Here is a 19,406-nt window from a genome sequence, read left to right as displayed (position 1 = left end):
AAGTGCTTACCTTTTTTGTTTTCTCTGCTGTTGTTTGCTCTTCTTCATCAGTGTTAGGTTGAGCCACATACCTTCTTCTTTTCCTTGGCTCATCCTATGATTCCTTGACTTGTTTCTTCTTGGTAACTTCCTCTTTAGTCTTTTGAGTAGAGGCCCTTATTGATGCTCTTGTTGTTGGCTTTTGAGGTGATGGAGCGACAACTTTCTTCGTTCTGGGTTTGGCTGAAGGCTGTTCTGCTACCTTTCTCTTATTTGGCTTAGCTTTAGTAGGTGCTTCCTTGGCTTCTCCTTCCTTTGCACCTTCCTCCTTGTCTTCTCTTAGACCTTGGCTTAGCTCCATTGGTCCTTGTTCCTGCTCATCTTCATCCTCGTTGTCATCTTCTTCTTCTTCTACCTCAGCCTCAATTTCCTTGCAAAATTTCCTCTTGATCTTCTTGATCAATTTGTCTTTCTTCTTTAGTGTAGAAGTAGTTTTTAATTCCATATTTATTTTAGATCTTACAACATCATAAGTGCCAAAATGTGGTGCATTTTTATCTACTTCCTCTGTCAATAGTGCAGTTATTGTTGTTGATGCTTCATCAATATTGATTTTGTAACTGAATGGCCTTAGCCATCTTACCCTTGGTATTACTGCTTGAATGTAAGTGAAATCAATTTCAACTAAGAAACATATATCATGAGTGTGCTTTTCTACTAAGGATGCTGGTATCCTTGACCTTTGCTTCATGGATTTCTTGAAATCCTCAAAATAGCTTGTCATCAAAGTATCAAAATTTTCTCCCATTTGCTCAACATATTCATTTATTTGTGCAATAATGGTTTTGTCATTTCTCCATGCTATTTTACCAAAAGAAGGAAATTCATTCTATATATAAAAGAATATGCAAACTAGGATTGCTCCAAATTTGCATTGTGTGCCCTTTGTTCTTCTTATGGCAGCTAGATTTTCATTTATCTATTGCAATTGCAATTTTGCAAGATCATAAGTATGATCCTTCTTCACCAATTTGTAACCTGCATCTACTGCAATGCATGGTACACTGTTGAGTCTACTGGATTGATAAAATTTGTGAATTTGTGAGCAATGAATCTAATAGAAAATTCAACTACAGGATCTTTTATAGTATGAATTGACATTCCTCTCTTGTTCCATTGAGCACCAATATTCTTTTCAATGACCTCCTTTGATTCAATTCTTAGGGTCTTGTACCGGTCTAGGGTTGGGTACCCTATTACTCTATGTATAATTTCCTTTGTCAATTTGATAGGCATATCTTCTAACCATAAGTTTCCTCCATGGATTTTTCTCAATACAAGTCTAAACCATTCATTTTTAAATATGGTAGGGAGACTTAAAACTTGGGTCAAACCCTTTCTTTCAACAATTTTAAAATCTTCTTTTAGTACTCCATCTACACACAGTTTATTGTAAGCTTTTCTAATTTCCATGTCTCCTAGGGCTCCTATGTTGCAATTGTAGCATTTCCTCACATCTTGAACCATTACAACCTTTGGGGGAATGTGGGAAAGAGCTCCGGCTGGGTCATTTTTATAAGCAACTTCAGGGATAGGGCAGAAATCTGGTTTCTTAACTTCATTTGAAACTAACTAAACTTCAAATGACTCTTGTTCTTCGACTTTCATGGAAATTGATGCCATTTTTGTAAACTAGGGTTTATACAACAAATGGGTCTAAAATTACGTAACTCGGCACAGACAAAAATACCTTTAGATCAATGAAAAATGTGCTGAATGAGGTTGCAATCTACTTGAAATACTAGATTCTTGCTGTGAAGTCACTCAGCTCTCTTTCTTCTCCATTGCTTCTTAATCGCGATGCAAAAATTTAATTAAAATTGTGATAATATACCCTAGTTTCATTGCATTAAATGCTCAACTACCAACTCAGCTTCTAAAGAAATTTTGACTTAACTTGGCTTCCACTATTCTTCACTTTACTTAGCTTCTATTGGAGTTTTTCAACTCGGCATCGGTTATCAGCGCAGTCGTTGCTGGGAGCTCGACATCTATTTTAACTCAGCATCTGAAGTTAGCTCGACATCAACATTTACTTTTGTCTTGACATCTTGTTTCATGTAGATTTATACCTTGCTTGGCTTCTTTGTCTTGGGACTGATGTATGATATAGCTTTGTATATTAGTCCTGTGTACTTCTCATGCTTAGTTTGATGAAGTGTGATCACTTGACCCATTGGGTGAAGTGATCCCTCCACTTGATGTGTTGCACTCATCTTTCTTTATCCAAGTCTTGTTCATTTCCCCCCTTATCTTTTCAATGTCAATCTTTTGTTTTCCTTTGCTATCTTCAGTTTTGGGTGCCTTTGATCTTGTAAGATAGTTTTTGCTAACATGACTAGTTTTCAAACAACTAAAACATGTAGTTTGATTCAACCATTTTTTGTAGTTCCATTTGAAATGTGTTCTTATACAGTTTTGTGGTATATGTCCATATTCTTGACAATAATGACAACTATACCTGGTGTTGTAATCCCAATGATAATGACTTCCATTCCCTTCTATTTTTTCTAGTTGATTTGATGTCCACGTAGCTTTTGATCTGCATTCAAATGCCCTATGTCAATATTTTTTGCAATTATAACAATGTCCTTCAAATATTTGTGTCCTTGAGACATTGGATCTGCAATTTTGTGTCATATGTCCTTGCATGTTGCACTTGTGATAGAAACTTTTGGGTATGTTTGATTGATTGAATTTTCTGCTCCTGCACACATTAGCTGTATGTCCCTTCTTATTATAGAAATGACAAGTGGGTTTTGAATTCTTACCTTTATCACTTCTTTGTTCAGCACTCTTTGATGATTCTCCAACTTCAGTGCTATTGTATCCTAGTCTTGATGTATCATGGGTAGATTTTGGTGATTTCAGCAACTGTTCCAAATATTTGATTGCTTCACTTGACTTGTTGAGATTCTCTGCTACCTCTTTTTCCCTATTTAATTCATTTTGCATTTATTCATTTTGCATCTTCAAGGTAGAGATCTCAATATCCTTTACATTAAGTTCATGATGAAGGTTCATCATTTGCGCAAGTGTATCCATCTGCATGTTTGAGATCCTTGTCAGTTCAGTATATTTTTCTTCAAGTCTGTTTGCAAGATTCCTTTTGTCATTTTCCATCATGACCTTATCATCAACTACTCTTTTCTTTTGTTCAGTAATTTCACATATCATTATAGCCAGTGATTCATGTTCCATTTTGAGAGTTCTTATTTCTTCTGCTTGAATTTTATTTTTCTCCATCAGTTCTGCTATTGCTGCATCAAACTCTTTAGTGTCTCCACTAGAAAATATGTTGGTGGTGTCAACCTCTTTGTAGTGTATATCATTTTCAGCTATGGCTAGATTCTTCCTCTTTTTTAATGAGTTTCTCAATTTGTTTCTGAATTCCTCCAAGCTATGCAGAGCAAGTTGCACATCTATCACCTAATTTTCAATGATCTTTCCAAGTTTGAAAGCTTCCATCTTTAGATCTTTTCCCTCCAAGCTGTTAGGCTATTTCTTGTGAGAACCTGGCTAGCTCTGATACCAATTGTCAGAATATTCAAATATGGAAAGAGTACTTATGAGAGGGGGGGGTGAATCATAAGTATCAAACTTTAGCCAATAAAATTTTAACAGAAATTAAATTGCATGCATATCAAATAAATATGTAACAAAACACATGCATAAATAACTCACAACACAAGAATTTTGGTAACCCAAAAACCCTCCAAGAATAAGAAGGTAAAACTGTGGTGGGGATGATACCCACAAAAATTACTACAGCAATATTGTTGAACCACTTTTGATGGTTTTCCCTATTAAAGGCCTACCCTGTTAAAGGGCTGCCCTGTTAAGGGCTTTACATTGTGTCAATAGTGACCTGATTAGAGGATTTCAAACACTTAACATGAAGTGTTACCCTGTTAAAGGATTTCATCACCTAGTTGAAGGATTTATCAAAATAGCTATTAAGCTAACCTATCACCATAGGATTTTCATTCTAATACAATTGCTAGATAGTATTAGATACAATAAACTTGAATGATTACAATCCTTGATTGTTGATTGCAAGAACTTGTTATGCTTTCTCTGGTCTAGATCCTTTTTGCGATCCAAATAATCCTCACTTCTGAAAATATAACTCCTTGCGAACCCTTGTATGTCTTCTCACACCTCTTATCTTATTCCTCATTGCACTTTGCAATGAAGTTTCATCTTCCTTATAAAGACATTTGAAATTTTAGGGTTAGGTATGGATCTACAATCCACATTCAATCTTCATTTTCCATTCAATACTTATCTTTTGCTAATTGGTTGCATGCCTTTAGCTTTTTTCTTATTGGCTGCATGCAAATTGCATAAGAAAAATAAAAGATTCGATCTCATCATTAAATCCTTTGAGATTTACCTTATTTCGGCTGTAAAAACTATTTGCATCATAGTTTGTGCAATTACAAACTCTTATGTTGATATATTGAGTTACTCAGATCCTGAAGTATTGCAAACACTCAGCACATGCTGTTTTCTAGATAGCTCGGCATCTTAACAAAATTGTATTACTCGACACCTTAAGTAGCTCAGCACTTTATGTTACTCGGTACTTGTATCCACTCAGCACTTGTTAACACTTGACACTTGTTAACACTTGGTACTTGTTAATACTCGACACCTTGTACTGCTTGGCACTTATACTTCACTCGGTAACTGATCTTTACTCGGTATCTAATTTTTACTCGGTAGCTGATCGTCACTCGACATGCATGATGTACTTGGCTTCCAATGAGAAATATGTTTAAGTGTGTTGGCACTCAAGTGTCAAAAACTATTATAAGGTTAACAGTTGCATGCATGATTGTTTGAAAAGAAAGTAATAGTTTAATTTACCAAGTTACAGCAGTTGTTTACTAAGGAAAAGCAGTAACAAGATCATTAAGACATCTAAGGGATTTTTGTATTAATTTTTGTGAGTAACTAATTCACCCCCCCTCTAAGTTACTCTATCTTTAATTCCAACAATTGGTATCAGAGATATTGGTGCTTACAGGAAAAGATTTCTAGTATCTAAGCTAAAGATTAGTATGTCTTACAAAAGGGAAATTCCAAGACTTAACAGGGACAACTTCTCATCATGGAAAGGATTGATGAGACTTCATCTAGCTTCCATTGGTGATACAGGACTACAGTAGCTTGGTGATACAAGACTACAATAACATGATGATAGATATAGCATCTACTCCGAGTTATGAAGAATTTGATGACATCAAGGATTGCAAAACTACCTTTCAAATGTGAAACAAGCTAAAAGAAATCTATGGAGGAGATGATAATGTACAAAGAGCCAAAGTAGAAATTTTGAGAGGAAAATTTGATCAAATCAGGATAAGAAGGATGAAAACATTGCAAAATATGTTGAAAGAGTTAAAGCATGTGTTAGTGCAATCAAAGCATCTAGAGGAGATATTAGTGAGGAGACAGTTATATGTAAAGTTCTTAGAACTCTACTTCCTATTTATGCAATCAAATATTTTGCAATTCAAGAAAGGAGATGTGAGGCAAATCATAAAATAAATTTAGAGGCCATAGTTGGAAGATTGACTGCATTTGAGCTAGACAACTATGAAAACTATGTTCCAGCTACCAAAAATGTTGAATCAGCATTTGAAGGCAAGCTTTCACTCAAAGAGAATGGGAAAAAGATGAAGGAACCACAATCAAAAAGTGATGAAGAATTAGATCAAAGTTTAGACAATGATCTTGAAGTGGTTGAAGCTCTACTAGCAAGAAAATATTCAAGAGGCAAAGGAAAATACAAAGGTAGAGTTCCTCTAATCTATTTCTCTTGTGAAGAATTTGGACATATTGCTACTAGGTGTCCAAATAAGCAGAACAAAGATGAGAAGAAAGGTCACAAGTACAATGGCAAGAAAGAATTCAAATCATTCAAGGATAAAGGTAAGAAAACATGTTTTATGGCAAAAGATTCTAATGATTTTGATAATGCAGAAGAAGATGAAATTGTCTACAGTGCTATAAAAGATGAATTTGGTAATCATGAGAAAATGACACTAATTTCTCATATGAGAAAAAAAATACATGAATCATAAATAGTGGTTTTTCTCATCACATGTATAGTGATAAGACTAAGTTTGAATACTTTGAAGACTATGATGGTGGCAGTGTAATATTTGGTAACAATGAACCTTGTTGTATAAGAGGAAAAGGAAGAATCTCACTAGCCATGGAACTTGTATGTGATAATGCATGTTGGGTAGAAGGACTAAAGCACAATTTGTTGAGTGTGGCACAACTACTCAATAATGGATTCAAAGTAGAATTCATGCATGGAAAAGCAAGATTGCCAGATGACAAAGGAAACCTGATTGGATCTAGCACTCAAACAAAAGGTAACTTATTTTATCTTGAACTTGGTGAATGTTCATGTTTCATTGCTCAAATTGAAGAAATTTGGTTATGGCATAGGAGGTTGTGTCATGTAAACTTTGATAACTTAATAAAGATCAGTAAATTCAAAAAAGTAAGAGGTATTCCTAACATAAAGAAACTTGAGGTTGGTCTATGCAAAAATTGTCAAATTGGTAAAATGAGAAAGACTACTTTTAAAAGAAAAAACTATCAAACTGGAGAAGTTCTAGAAATTGTGCATACTATTTTGTGTGGACCTATTGGCAATGAAAGTTATACTAGTGAAAAATTCTTCATTCTATTTGTTGATGATTATTCAAGAATGATGACTGTCATGTACCATAGAGAGAAATCAAAAGCATTTGAAAAGTTTAAATGGTATTTGGCCAGAGTAGAAAAAGAAACAAGAAAAAGACTAAAATGTTGAAAGCCTGATAGAGGTGGTGAATTCATTTCACATGAGTTCAATAACTTTTTCATTGAAAGAGGAATCAAAAGACAGGTTTCAACACCTAGAACTCCAAAACAAAATGGAATAGCAAAAAGAGGGAACAGATCTATAATGGATTGTGCAAGAACCTTATTGATTGAGAAAGGCATTGCTATCAAATATTGGAAGGAAGCTATCACCACTGTAGTTCATACATTAAACTGAGTACAGCTGAAAGAAGACTCATTCAAAACACCCTATGAATTATGGTATGGCTACAAACCCAATGTAAGTTATCTAAAGGTATTTGGAAGCAAATATTACATTTTGAAAGAATATAGTAAAGGTAAATTTGATGTAAAAAGTGATGAAGGAATATTTTGTGGATACTCTTGCAAAAGAAAAGCATATATATGTTTGAACTCATCTACTCACAAAGTCATAGAAAGTGCACATGCAAAAGTTGATGAGTTTGCAGAAAGAACAGAAGAAGAAACAAAGAAGGAACCTGAAGACTATAGAAGATTTGTTTACATTGAACCTAATACAATACCAAGCATGCCTATCAATCACAAATCCTCAACTCCCAAGTCTTCATTAACCAAGTCACAAGAAGTTCAAACCAAGTCAACATCTACCGAGCTGCAAGAACTTGAGCTGCAAATAGAAGCTGCCAAGTTGGCATCTACCGAGCTTGAGCAACCAAAATTAGAACTAGAAGTTGAGAGACATTAGGATAACAATGAAATTCATTCAAAAGGAAAGGAGCCCGTGTTAGCCAAGTATGTCAGAAAGCATCATGCACCAAATCAAATCATTGGTGATAAATCAGAAGGAACAATGACGAGAAGTAAGTCAAAAGGCACTTGTTTACTTACTAATTTTGAACCTAGAAATGTCAAAGATGCACTAGAAAATGAAATTTAGATTGAAGATATGAATGAAGAGATAAAAAAAAAATAGAGAAAAACAAAACATGGACTCTTGTACCTAGACCCAAATACAAGAATGTGATTGGAACAAAGTGGGTATTAAGAAATAAACTAAATGAAGATGGTAAGGTATCAAGGAATAGAGCTAGACTAGTATGCAAAGGATACTCTCAAGAAGAAGGTGTAGACTATGGAGAAAATTTTTCTCCTATTGCAAGATTGGAAGGTGTTAGAACTTTACTTGCATATACTACATACAAAAGATACAAATTTTATCAGATGGATGTCAAGTTAGCATTTCTTAATGGCATATTGGAGGAAGAGGTTTACATTGAGCAGCCTAAAGGTTTTGTTGATCCAGACAAGAAGGACATGTTCTGCAAATTGCATAAAGTATTATATGGTTTGAAACAAGCCCCTAGAGCATGGTATGAAAGATTGCATAACTATCTTATTCAGATTGGTTTTTAAAGAACTAATGACAATAACGATTTGTACATAAAGGAAGGACCAGATAATAAGATTGTTTTGGCATAAATATTTTTAGATGATACTTTGTTCACAAGAAATGATGATCTTTTCAAAGAATTTTCAGAACAAATGAACAAAGAATTTGAAATGCCAATGTTTGGTGAGATCAAATTCTTTGTTGGTCTTCAAATTCAACAGAATAAGAATGTCACCTACATCACTCAATCTAAATACATCAAGGAGATACTAAAAAATTTTGGTATGGAAGATTGCAAACCAGTTGGGACTCCTATGTGTACTAGATTAAAACTCACCAAGGATGATGAATCAAAGGAAGTGGATCAGAGATTGTATAGATCTATGATTGGAAATTTACAATATGTAGTGCAGACAAGACTAGACATTGCCCTTGCAGTAGGAATTGTAGCAAGACTCTTAGCAAAACCAAAAGTAAATCACATGATGGCAATCAAAAGGATCATGAGATACTTGAAAGGAACTAAAGAATATGGATTATGGTATAAACTTGGAGAAAATTTGGATTTAAAGGTGTTTACTAATGGAGATTACACATGCAGGAAATATTGATGACAGAAAGAGCACAAGTGGAGGAGCTTTCTTTCTTGGAAAAAGGTTGGTTTCTTGGACAAGCGAAAAGTAGAATTGTACATCTCAATCCACAACAGAAGCTAAATATGTTGCAGCAGCAGTAAATTGCTCAAATGTTGTGTGGTTTAAACAATTATTTAAAAGTATGAAGCAAGAAATCATAGAACCAGTTGTTATGTTTTGTGATAACACCAGTGCAATTAACATCTCCAAGAATCCAATGATGCATTCAAAAACCAAACATATTTCCATAAAGTATCACTTTGTTAGAGAATTGGTGCAAGAAAAGGAAATAAGATTGGAATATGTGCATACAAAGGAACAAATTGCTAACATATTCACAAAGCCTTTACCTAAGGATGCATTCTTGTATCTAAGAGGTAAGTTAGGGGTCATTCCCCTATCTAAAGCTCACTAAAATATAGTTTTAGTGATGCATCAATAGGAACAGAATTGAAGATCTATCAATTGATGCAGCAAACCAATGGAGACAATGGATATGAATCAGTACATCAAGTACAATGCTATTCAGTTTTTTTGAGTTATCTTTGGCATGTTTTGTCAAAGAGGGAGAATATATATTGTCATATCTTTCTAAAATTTGCAAATAATAAGAGTTTGTGTTAGAGGGAGAGATTATATGTAAGAGGGAGTTTTGTCATTAAAAAGACTTGTTTTAAAATTTCATTTTTCTATGATATGTTGTGTTGCCATCAATGCCAAAGAGGGAGATTGTTGGATACAATTGTTCAATTGTGTGTTGTCTTTAATGTCACACAAATGTCATATGGGTCATTAGATAGTGCCTACCAAACTTAGAAAGTCAGCAAAGCAAAGGATAGTGTCTACTAAGCTCAGAAGGTCAGCAAGGCAATAGACAGTGTCTACTAAGCTCAGAAGGTCAGCAAGGTAATAGATAGCGTCTACTGAGCCCAAAAGGTTAGTGAAGATAGCTGCAATATCTACCAAGTAGATAGCTAGTTACCGACCATTCAAGGTAATCAAAGAAATTTAGTTCTTACCGAGATCACTCAGTAATTGAAGAAAACATGACAAAAGTAGTTCTTACCAAGATCACTCGGTAATCAAAGAAAATATGACAGAAACAACTCTTACCTAGTTCACTTGTTCATTAAAGGTAATTTGGTAAAAGCGGTTCTTACTAAGTAACCTTGGCAGCCAAAGGATTTTAAGATATTGTAATGTTAACTGAGTCAAGAAGGTTAACTCTAGAAATTCTTGGAAGTAGTATTTACCAAGCAGGGTCAGCCAGCAAAGGATGTTTATTTGTTTAAGAATAATATCTATAGCTGACCAATGAATGGTTTATTGGTAAATGTAACATGTAAATGATCTGACTTGACAATCTGAATGGTATAAGTAATAAGTCAAGTTGTGAACTCAAAGTGGTAGTATGTGGATATATGAGAAGTTAATGTGATATGAAGATTAATTACTATGGAAGCAAAATTGAAGAATGATCAAAGATTATTAAGAAGCAGTAGAGCCATATTTGATCAAGGAGGATCTAATGATGCTGAACAAAGACTTGTATCCAAAAAATTTAGTTGTATTTAGTTTAGGTCAATTCATTGTTTCTTTCTAACCATTGTAGCAGTGATTTCAAATCTCTTAATAGAGTTGGTTTAATAGCCATTTTGTAAATCCTCTAACAAGGTGACAGTTCAGTTGAATTGTTCTAAATACCTCTAGGAAGGCCACTCCTAATAGGGTGATTAAATCCTCTAACAAGGTCACACCTAACAGTGTGTATTGTAACCTTTAACAAGGTTGGCTCCTAATAGAGCTCACTTTAGAAGAGTGAAAATTGGTGACTAGTTACTTGGTGACAGTAAATTTGGTATTTGTTGTGTTCACTTTGTTTTAGTTACATGCATGATTGCTTAAAAAGAAATTAATAGTTTAATTTACTGAGTTACAAGAGTTGTTTACCGAGTGAAACTAGTAACTAGATCATTAAGACATCTAAGGGATTTGTGGATTAATTTTTGTGAGTAACTGATTCACCCCCCTCTCAGTTACTCTATCTTTAATTCCAACAAGAACAAACATAGTATTAAAGATTTAGAAAGACAATAATTTGGACCCTTTCTCTAGCCCTAGAACCTCACTTATATACTGTGAGATGCAACAAGCTTCAAGTATCGAGAACTAATAGCTATCTTTTAACAAAAGATATTTACATTTTAAAACTATCATAAAAGACAAAACTATGGGTAATAGAAAATTTTTTACAACAAAACATTCTTTCAGTGGGTGCACTTTTTGTTACATCTTCTAAAATGATGACTTCAATGGTTGGCAATTTTGCTATTTTGACTCCTCAGAATATGCAGCCATCAAACTTGTTAATGATGTGTCATGATCTGGTGCTTATATATTAACCTCAATTAGAGGATCTTCACCATCTTCATCATGAACTATTAAGGTAACAATTATATATAGGTTTGTTTCTACCACATCATTAACTTGACCCATAGTACTTTCCACCTGAGATGGTTGTCCTTATTTTTCTTCTTCTCTACTCTAATGTTCCAAAGGCCCAATTATTTGAACTTTATTTTGATCCATCTCATCATCATCACTCTCAACCTCTTCCCACTACTCACCAAAATAAATATCTACCATCCACTTGTCAAAAAGAATGTCTTCTAACAAGTTAAAGTGTAGGATTTCATTCTACTTCTTTATTACAAAGTCAAGCTCCTTATCAATGTTAATAAATTCTTGTTTCAAAGAATCAAAGAATAACTGGACCTTACCATGCTCCTCCCTTATGATTGCCCACCATGCATGCCCTTTTTCATTGATGACTTTAATTATTTTTAAATAGAATAAATAATTTAAATCTTTGGCCGATTCATCTTTATTTTTTAGTTTATTCTTCTTATCCAAAGCAAATGGGAACAAGTCAAATTTTCCACTTTTGTACTTATTCAAGTAACTAATAATCCTCCTCTATAACCCAACTCTTCTATAATCAAATTCTCGAAGATTATTAGTAATACCATAAGTTTTTTCTATGATGTCATGTTAAAGTTTTATGATAGAATAAAATAGAAATGTGACCTCTTTTCTCCATTTATTCGACTTATTGACAATGGATTTCAAAGTCTCTTCATTTGCTTTTATCTCTTCCCATATGTTTATTGGCCTTGCTAATTGATCATAGAACAATTGCTACTCAATTTGTTCAACAAGATACATGAGAGCCTTTCTTAATTTATCTTCATATTACACATTTATATCTACGTGCAGTGCCCATAGTTTTCCCTTTTCCTCTTCAAAATATTTAGTTGTATAATATTGTGGCCTTTGTGGAGTATCACAAATTTCAAAGAGGGAAGTGGATTTAAAAGGTTCCACTAGTGGACTAGGGTATGTGATTCTTGGCCTAGAAGACTATCCCCTCATCTTATTTTCAAGTTCAATTCTTTTCTAAACTTCTTTATTGTAAACCTCCAAAACATTCTTGTACTTAGCTTGTAATTCTATCCTTTCCTACTCATCTCATTCTATAGTGGCCAAAGTTAAATTAGATGTACCAACATTCAAATGTGCAGCCTCCACATTTGTAGTATCTTCCACTCTCTTTACAATGATATTTCCCATTAATCTAGCATCATCTAACTATGATGAGATACTCCTAGATCCTTTGCTTGATGACCAAATAACTAATGCAACTTGGTCTTCACTAAAAGTGGAACCTTTTATTTCTTTATTATTTTGGTCCTATATATTTAATTTATTTGTAATAGAATTAAAAACTAGGGCATCTACTATATCCCAATTAGGTAGCAGTAGAATATTAGATACTTTCCCAATTTATGTGCCCTCTTTAGGGGTTATATTTTTGAATTCTTGCATCATTTATTCTTTCACTTGATTCTGCATGGCTGCCTCCTCCATTTTTGGATGCTCTATTCTTAACTTATTAAATTTTTCCTCATATTTTCTTGCCATGTAAATTGGTAGAAGGCTCTTGTTCTAACAAAATTATCATCAGACAAAAATTCATGACTAGTCTATTCAATTATAACATCTAATTCTCTTCCTTTGTAATCTACCACTATCAAATCAATACTTGGCATTAGAGTCTCTTTAAGGTTTCCCTCATCTAGGTCTACCCGAGTAATAAAAGCTCCCCCTTAGGATCTAGCTTTACAACTTTCTCTCCAGTGAACTACTCTCCAATATGCAAAGGCGATTGGGTAGGTGAATATTCCTCAATGTGAGGACCTTGTTCTTTCATTATTTTTTGCCTCTTAGGAGAGGGCTCATTAGGTCTTTCTTCCAAGACAACACAAGTGGATCCTATTATATGTGTACTTTTATCCATAGTTTTATTCTTATTTTGAATTATATTATAGCCAAACCTTTTCTGAACAATCAACTATCCTACTCTAACATTGGGAGTGAATGTTAGCCTTCTGATAAACTCTCTAGCTTTATCACGATATGTATTAATGAAGAATTTATTTTTTCTCATTCATTGTCTCCATTATCTCAATAAAATTTATCATTAGTTTATTTATTTTATCTACCTCTATTATTGCATTACCAAGAGGCTCATAATCTTTTTCAAAACAATGAATTAATTTCATAACTCTTGAAAAAAATCTCCACTTTTCTTTCTTGGTCTCCTGCTCTTGTAAAGAGAGCTCATTCCTTATTATATCCTTAGGGTAATAAGGCTCATGTTTTATGGAACCAAGCTTAGCCCTATGTCTAAAAACCAAATCATAGAATCCCTTAGTATCACAAAAATGGGGATGAGATACAACCATCTTATACTTGTATAATAATTTATATAGAAATAACCAACCACCTTTTGTAATTACAAAATGGTTGGCTATAGTACAAGTTGGGAAAATTGAGCCTCTTTGTCTTTTTACTAAATAATTTTCCTCCAATCCTCCTAGCTACCATAGTATCTCAGTTATCCCCACTTTTAGAGGCACCTGGTAGGGCAATACATGAGGAGTCACTTTGAAACCATAAACTCTAAACAAAGTTGAAACAGGGTATGGTATAATATCTCCCCAATTATGTGATACTTTTAAACTAGAGGGGTTATCCATAGGCTTGATGAAATTCATTAATTCCTTAGGAACTTTGGAATTGTCACTTAATAAGATGCACCTAAACCTTGAGGCAAATTACTTATCAAACTTGACAAAACTAGCCTTTTCTACATCCTAGGTCATATCTGCACTCCACAACTAAACTGGAAGAGCTTCTCCCTCCTATTCTCTATTCAAATCCATTTCTTTCCCAAAATATGTCACACCTTTAAAAAAGAACATGTGCATAAAAAATGAGTAGTGGAAAAAAAAATTTTTTACCTTTCCTTTGGCAATTCCAACCGAGCCTATATTGATTTCTTCTACTAAGTAAAGGCAAAATCAAAAATAATGTCAACACCAAAGGAAGAAATCTAAACCATCATATACATAAAACTTATAGGCATAAATTTTTTCTCATCCTCACCAAAAACCTTGCACAAAGTCCTATATATTTCTACAACTCGAGAAGTGAAATATTCCTTTTTAAAAGCTTCTCTAGTAGATGTTGTGATCATTGCTATGTTCCCAATTGTGCCTATGTGTGCCCTCAATGCACCTTGTATGATCTTATCCCTATTAGATATATATTCTTTTTCTCATTCTTGTAGGTCAGTAGGGATGTGATAGTTTGATAGTGGCTCAAGACTAAAAATTTCTTGAATCTTGTCAAGGCTTATTGTAATGAGACATTCACCATCCAACCTTCTCACTACTCTAATTGCTAGGTCATAATTTTTAGCAATGACCTCTAATATGTCATAATCCATGAAAAAACTATGGACAACTAATTTTCTTAGGTCAAAGTTCTAGATGTTCCTATTAGGGGAAAATAATTCCTTTCTGAGAACAATATTTAGAAAAGAACAAGTCTTGTTTGAGAAATTTTAGAATCCCTAACCTAGTTTCCCTTATCATATAATCCATCAGCAATTTTGAGTCTAGGGTTCAAAGAGGTTAACTTCTTCACTTTATCAGATTCATTCATGCACTTAGGAAACAATTCAAGGAGGTCATCATGTATGTTTCTAGACAAATAATCAACTTGACCTAAGAAAACCTTCTTTGGAGGCATGGCGATTAAAATTGTAGAACACTTAGTAAGCTTAATATATAATGGACTGAGAAACTTACTTTCTCTCAACTATCTTACAAATGTAATTCTACAACATGCCATGATTACTAGAATTTATTCATGGTTTAGTCACCAAGCACAAGTTCTAAATAACATTGAGCTCTTTGGAGGCCTAAGGATTTTTTTGTGTATGAAGGAAGAAGCAAGATTTCTACAATATACCCTACTCCTAGTTCACATGAGGAGCTTTCAATTTTCATAAATGAGAGGTAATGAGAACAAAGTGGCATCACCTTCTATTTTTAAAATATGCCATTAATTTTAAAAAAAAATCAATAATCTAGGAACGAAAACAAAAGATGAATCATCTTCTACTTGCCAAGTTGGAAGTCAATCCAATAAACTTTCTCCACATAAGCTTTTTTTTTACTACTGGCAACTTGAACTAGACCCACTAACACTTATGGACACATGTCATCTTCTCATTATGTCACCAAACATAAGTAGTGAGAAATTCTCATAAGTGACATAGCAACCACCATCAATTAATTATAATCTAATGACATACATTAGGTCATAGTTTTAATGTCACTGTGGTAGGTCCCTCCATTTATCCCTTTGGTCACTATGTCGCTACCATTAAAAAACTAGTAGTTCCTCATAATGAATTATCACCTACCATCGATGTGAATTTCATATGATGTTGTGGAATCTATTATTACCTTATTTCAATTGTGGTGGGCCTATGTGTTCCTTTCCTTGGTCACCATGTCACATGAAATAAACATTGTGCAACTCTTGATGGCAACTTTATGACAGCTATTGATGAAACTTTGATCTGACGATCCAAAAAAAAATTTTGCCCTTTCCTTTAGTGCTTTTCTATGTCATATGTGATTTTCCAATACTTTGATATGCTGGAAAATAAAAAATAATATTTTAATCCCTTTCACAACATGATAAAATTTAGCCCTACTATGTCTTAATTTTTTGGTAAGATGCTATGTCACTACTGGTGGAATTCATGCATTTTTTGGTCATGACATAGCGACCTCTAGGACTTTGAAAATTTTGGCACAAGAAAAAAACATGTGTTCTTAATTATTTCCAATGGTTCATAATGATTATGTGTTGACTAAAAAACTTTTGGGACCCACCATTCAATATAACTATTGCCATGTTCCATGTTTTCTAGCAAGGTGCTATGTTGCTACCAATAGGATTGCTTGATTTTCTAGTCATGACATAGCAACCTCCTTAAAGTGTTAAGAAAGACTGGTGCCAAGAAATATAACATGCTCCCACTGTTATTACTGTAATCAATGCTTTTGACAATGCATCATTTCAATACAACCTTATTAAGAACAAAAAAACTTTACAGCACCCATCCATTTGTTAATTTCATGCCTTTTGATTTTCAAGAAAGGTGCTATGTCATTACCAGTGGGATTCATGCATTTTTTGGTCACAACATAGCGACCCCCTAGACTTTGACAAAGCTAGTGATGGAAAGCAATTAGTTCCTTTCTTTGGTACTAAAATTTATGACATCTATCTATCTATTGAGAACTTTGAAATAACAAAAACTAGTGCCCATTTTTTGGTTTCTGTCACCATCTTTAAATTTTGTGATGGTTATCCTGTCGCATATGGTATAATACTTGCAAATTTTCTAAGAAACATGACAACCATCATAGATTTAGAAGAGATCTAACGGTAGGAAAATTTTTGGGAAGAGGAGACTAAAAAGAAAGAAATTTTAAAAAGGTCTCCTAAAGGAATATTCTATTTTCAAATCTAATTTTCCCTCTAAACCCCTTCTCTTAAAAGATAACATATGACTTAACAACTTCTCTTGGAGTGTAATAATGTTTAATAGGGTTTCATCAAGGTTTATTTTTATAAAACTTGCACAAACCAAACCCTAACCTGCAAGATACGAAATTTATTTGACTCTTTATTTTTTGTAAAAATCAGACCATTAGTGGCTCTATTTGGGGATGATAGACTACCTATGCCTATGCAAGAAACTAGAATCTTTGGTAGAGTAGACCACAAACTTGATAAAGAATGAAAACTTTTGAGAGAGAAACCACACTAGAAAAATAATATACAAGAACTGTGCATAGACACAAAGGATAAAAAAATATATAGAAATCCCTAAAAACAACTATTCATGGAGAAAACAAGTATTTTTAGGAAAAATACCTCTTTAAGAACTGTCCATGAACTGGTAGCTCAAAAATGTTACATGATAGATCCTTTAGTAAATAACAATCTTCTCCCCATGAGGCTTCAATAAGGTAAGGACCCAGCCATATAGGGTTAAATTCACCATGTTTCCCCTTGTCCTCAATCCCGACATTCCACATGAAGACTAGATCTTCAAGTTCAAATTTCTTACTCATTGTTCTTCTATCATATAGTGTCTTAACCTATAGTTGCAACTTCTAATTTCTGGTAGATACTTTATTTTTGGTTTTAGCTAGTCCTACCAATTCATCCATTCTTTCTTGCATATCATTAGTGATATCTTCATCATACACTTGGATGTAATTATACAACCCCATTAAATTGTTATGTGGCATTCTAGCCTAGATCCCATAGACAATATCAAAGGGTGCAACTCCTATAGCCTTTTTTACAGTCACTATATCATCCCATATTGCTAATTGTAATTTAGAATCCCAAGCTTCCTTATTGTCATCTAGTGTCCTCTTTATTACTTTCAACAAAATTTTATTTGTGGACTCAACTTTTCCATTCCCTTGTGGATGATAGGGAGAAGATGTTGAGCTTATAATTCCATATTTATCATAAAATTTTATTCCTTTGATCTAAAGCACAGTGTATTATCTATCAAAATCCTCTAAGGGCAACCAAATCTAAAAATAATGTTATTTAGCAAAAAATTGTTGACAACCTTGCTAGTTGCATTTCTTGTAGTTATTGCCTCCACCCATTTTGTGAAGTAATCAATTGCAACCAATATCCATGAATAACCAATACTAAACCTAGGAGAAATCTCACCTATAAAATCCATTCCCCATTGTTGTAATGGTGCTTGAACTTCCACTGGTTTTAATGGAGTGTTTCTCAAGAATTTCAATTTACCTACAAATCTATGACAGGAATCACACTTCCAAATCATTACCTGAGCATCTTTGAAAAAGAGAAGGCCACTAGTATCTAGCTCTCATCACCTTGTGTGCAGTAGTCTTGGCCATATAATGTCCTTCATAGACTCCAGAATGCATTTCCTTTAATATTTCTTGTATTTTTTCTTGATCAACACATTTTAGTAGCACTCCTTCAAAGTTTCTCCACCATAAGTCATTATGGACAATTTAATACCAATTGGCTTGTAACTTAGTACTCATTTTTTCATTCTCAATCAAAGGGGAAGGTGCTTCCATATGTTGCAGATAATAAATAACATTAATATACAATTCATAATGGTCCATGTCACATAAGCTTGATCTTAAATCATCTGTTACTATATTGATCTAATTAGCATCTAAGTTGGATTGAGCCATAAGCTTAGCTAATCTTTGACCTCTTAGCAATTTTGTGATTTGAATTTCAATGTTGAATTCTTGGATCCTATTGATCCATCTACATCTTCTTCCTGAGACCTCTTGCAAAGAAAAAATGTCATTAATAGTTGTGCTAGGTACAAATGCAATAATAATAGCACCTATCAAATTATTAGAATTAAAGATATGGTTTTCATTAGTGAAAACAATTATTCATAATTTTTCATGGTCACCGAGTTCATCATTTAGTCTCTAGTGTTTACTGAGCATTTAGTGGTTGTCAAGAAAGTTTAGCAGTTTGGCAGTTCACACCGAGCATTCCATTAGCTACCAATTGAAAACAAGTAGTGTGAAGTCTTGTAGTTTAGATTGAGCAGATAGTGGTTACCAAGCTTTGCAATGTCTACAAAGAAATCAGTTACTGTGATGTGAAGCTAGTATCAATTGAGTGATGGGATGAGTAGTGTTTATCTTATGCAAGCAAGGTAAAAATAGAAATTAGTTTCTACCGAGTTACACTATATGTATTCAGTCTCCAATGTTCACTAAGTTTGAAGCTACATTAAGTGATTAGTATTCTCTGAGATTCTAGTTCTACTGAATGATGGATGATGCTAAGAATTGTAGTGGATGTCAAGTATCAGAAGGTCACCAAGTTAGCTATTCAAAAACTTAGTTTCTACATTTGGGCCAACTGAGTAATATTTGTGTTAAGTTATGTTTTGTACAACCTTGCAAATATGAGAATTGGAATGGTATATATGTAATGCATTATATTATACCCAATATATGTATGTATGATGAAGTAATTCTTTGAGA

The sequence above is a fragment of the Cupressus sempervirens genome, chromosome 5 (genome assembly GCF_028749045.1).
Source record: "Cupressus sempervirens isolate cs-2001-9-10 chromosome 5, ASM2874904v1, whole genome shotgun sequence".
Classification (NCBI taxonomy): Eukaryota; Viridiplantae; Streptophyta; class Pinopsida; order Cupressales; family Cupressaceae; genus Cupressus; species Cupressus sempervirens.
This window is presented reverse-complemented; position numbering follows the sequence as displayed.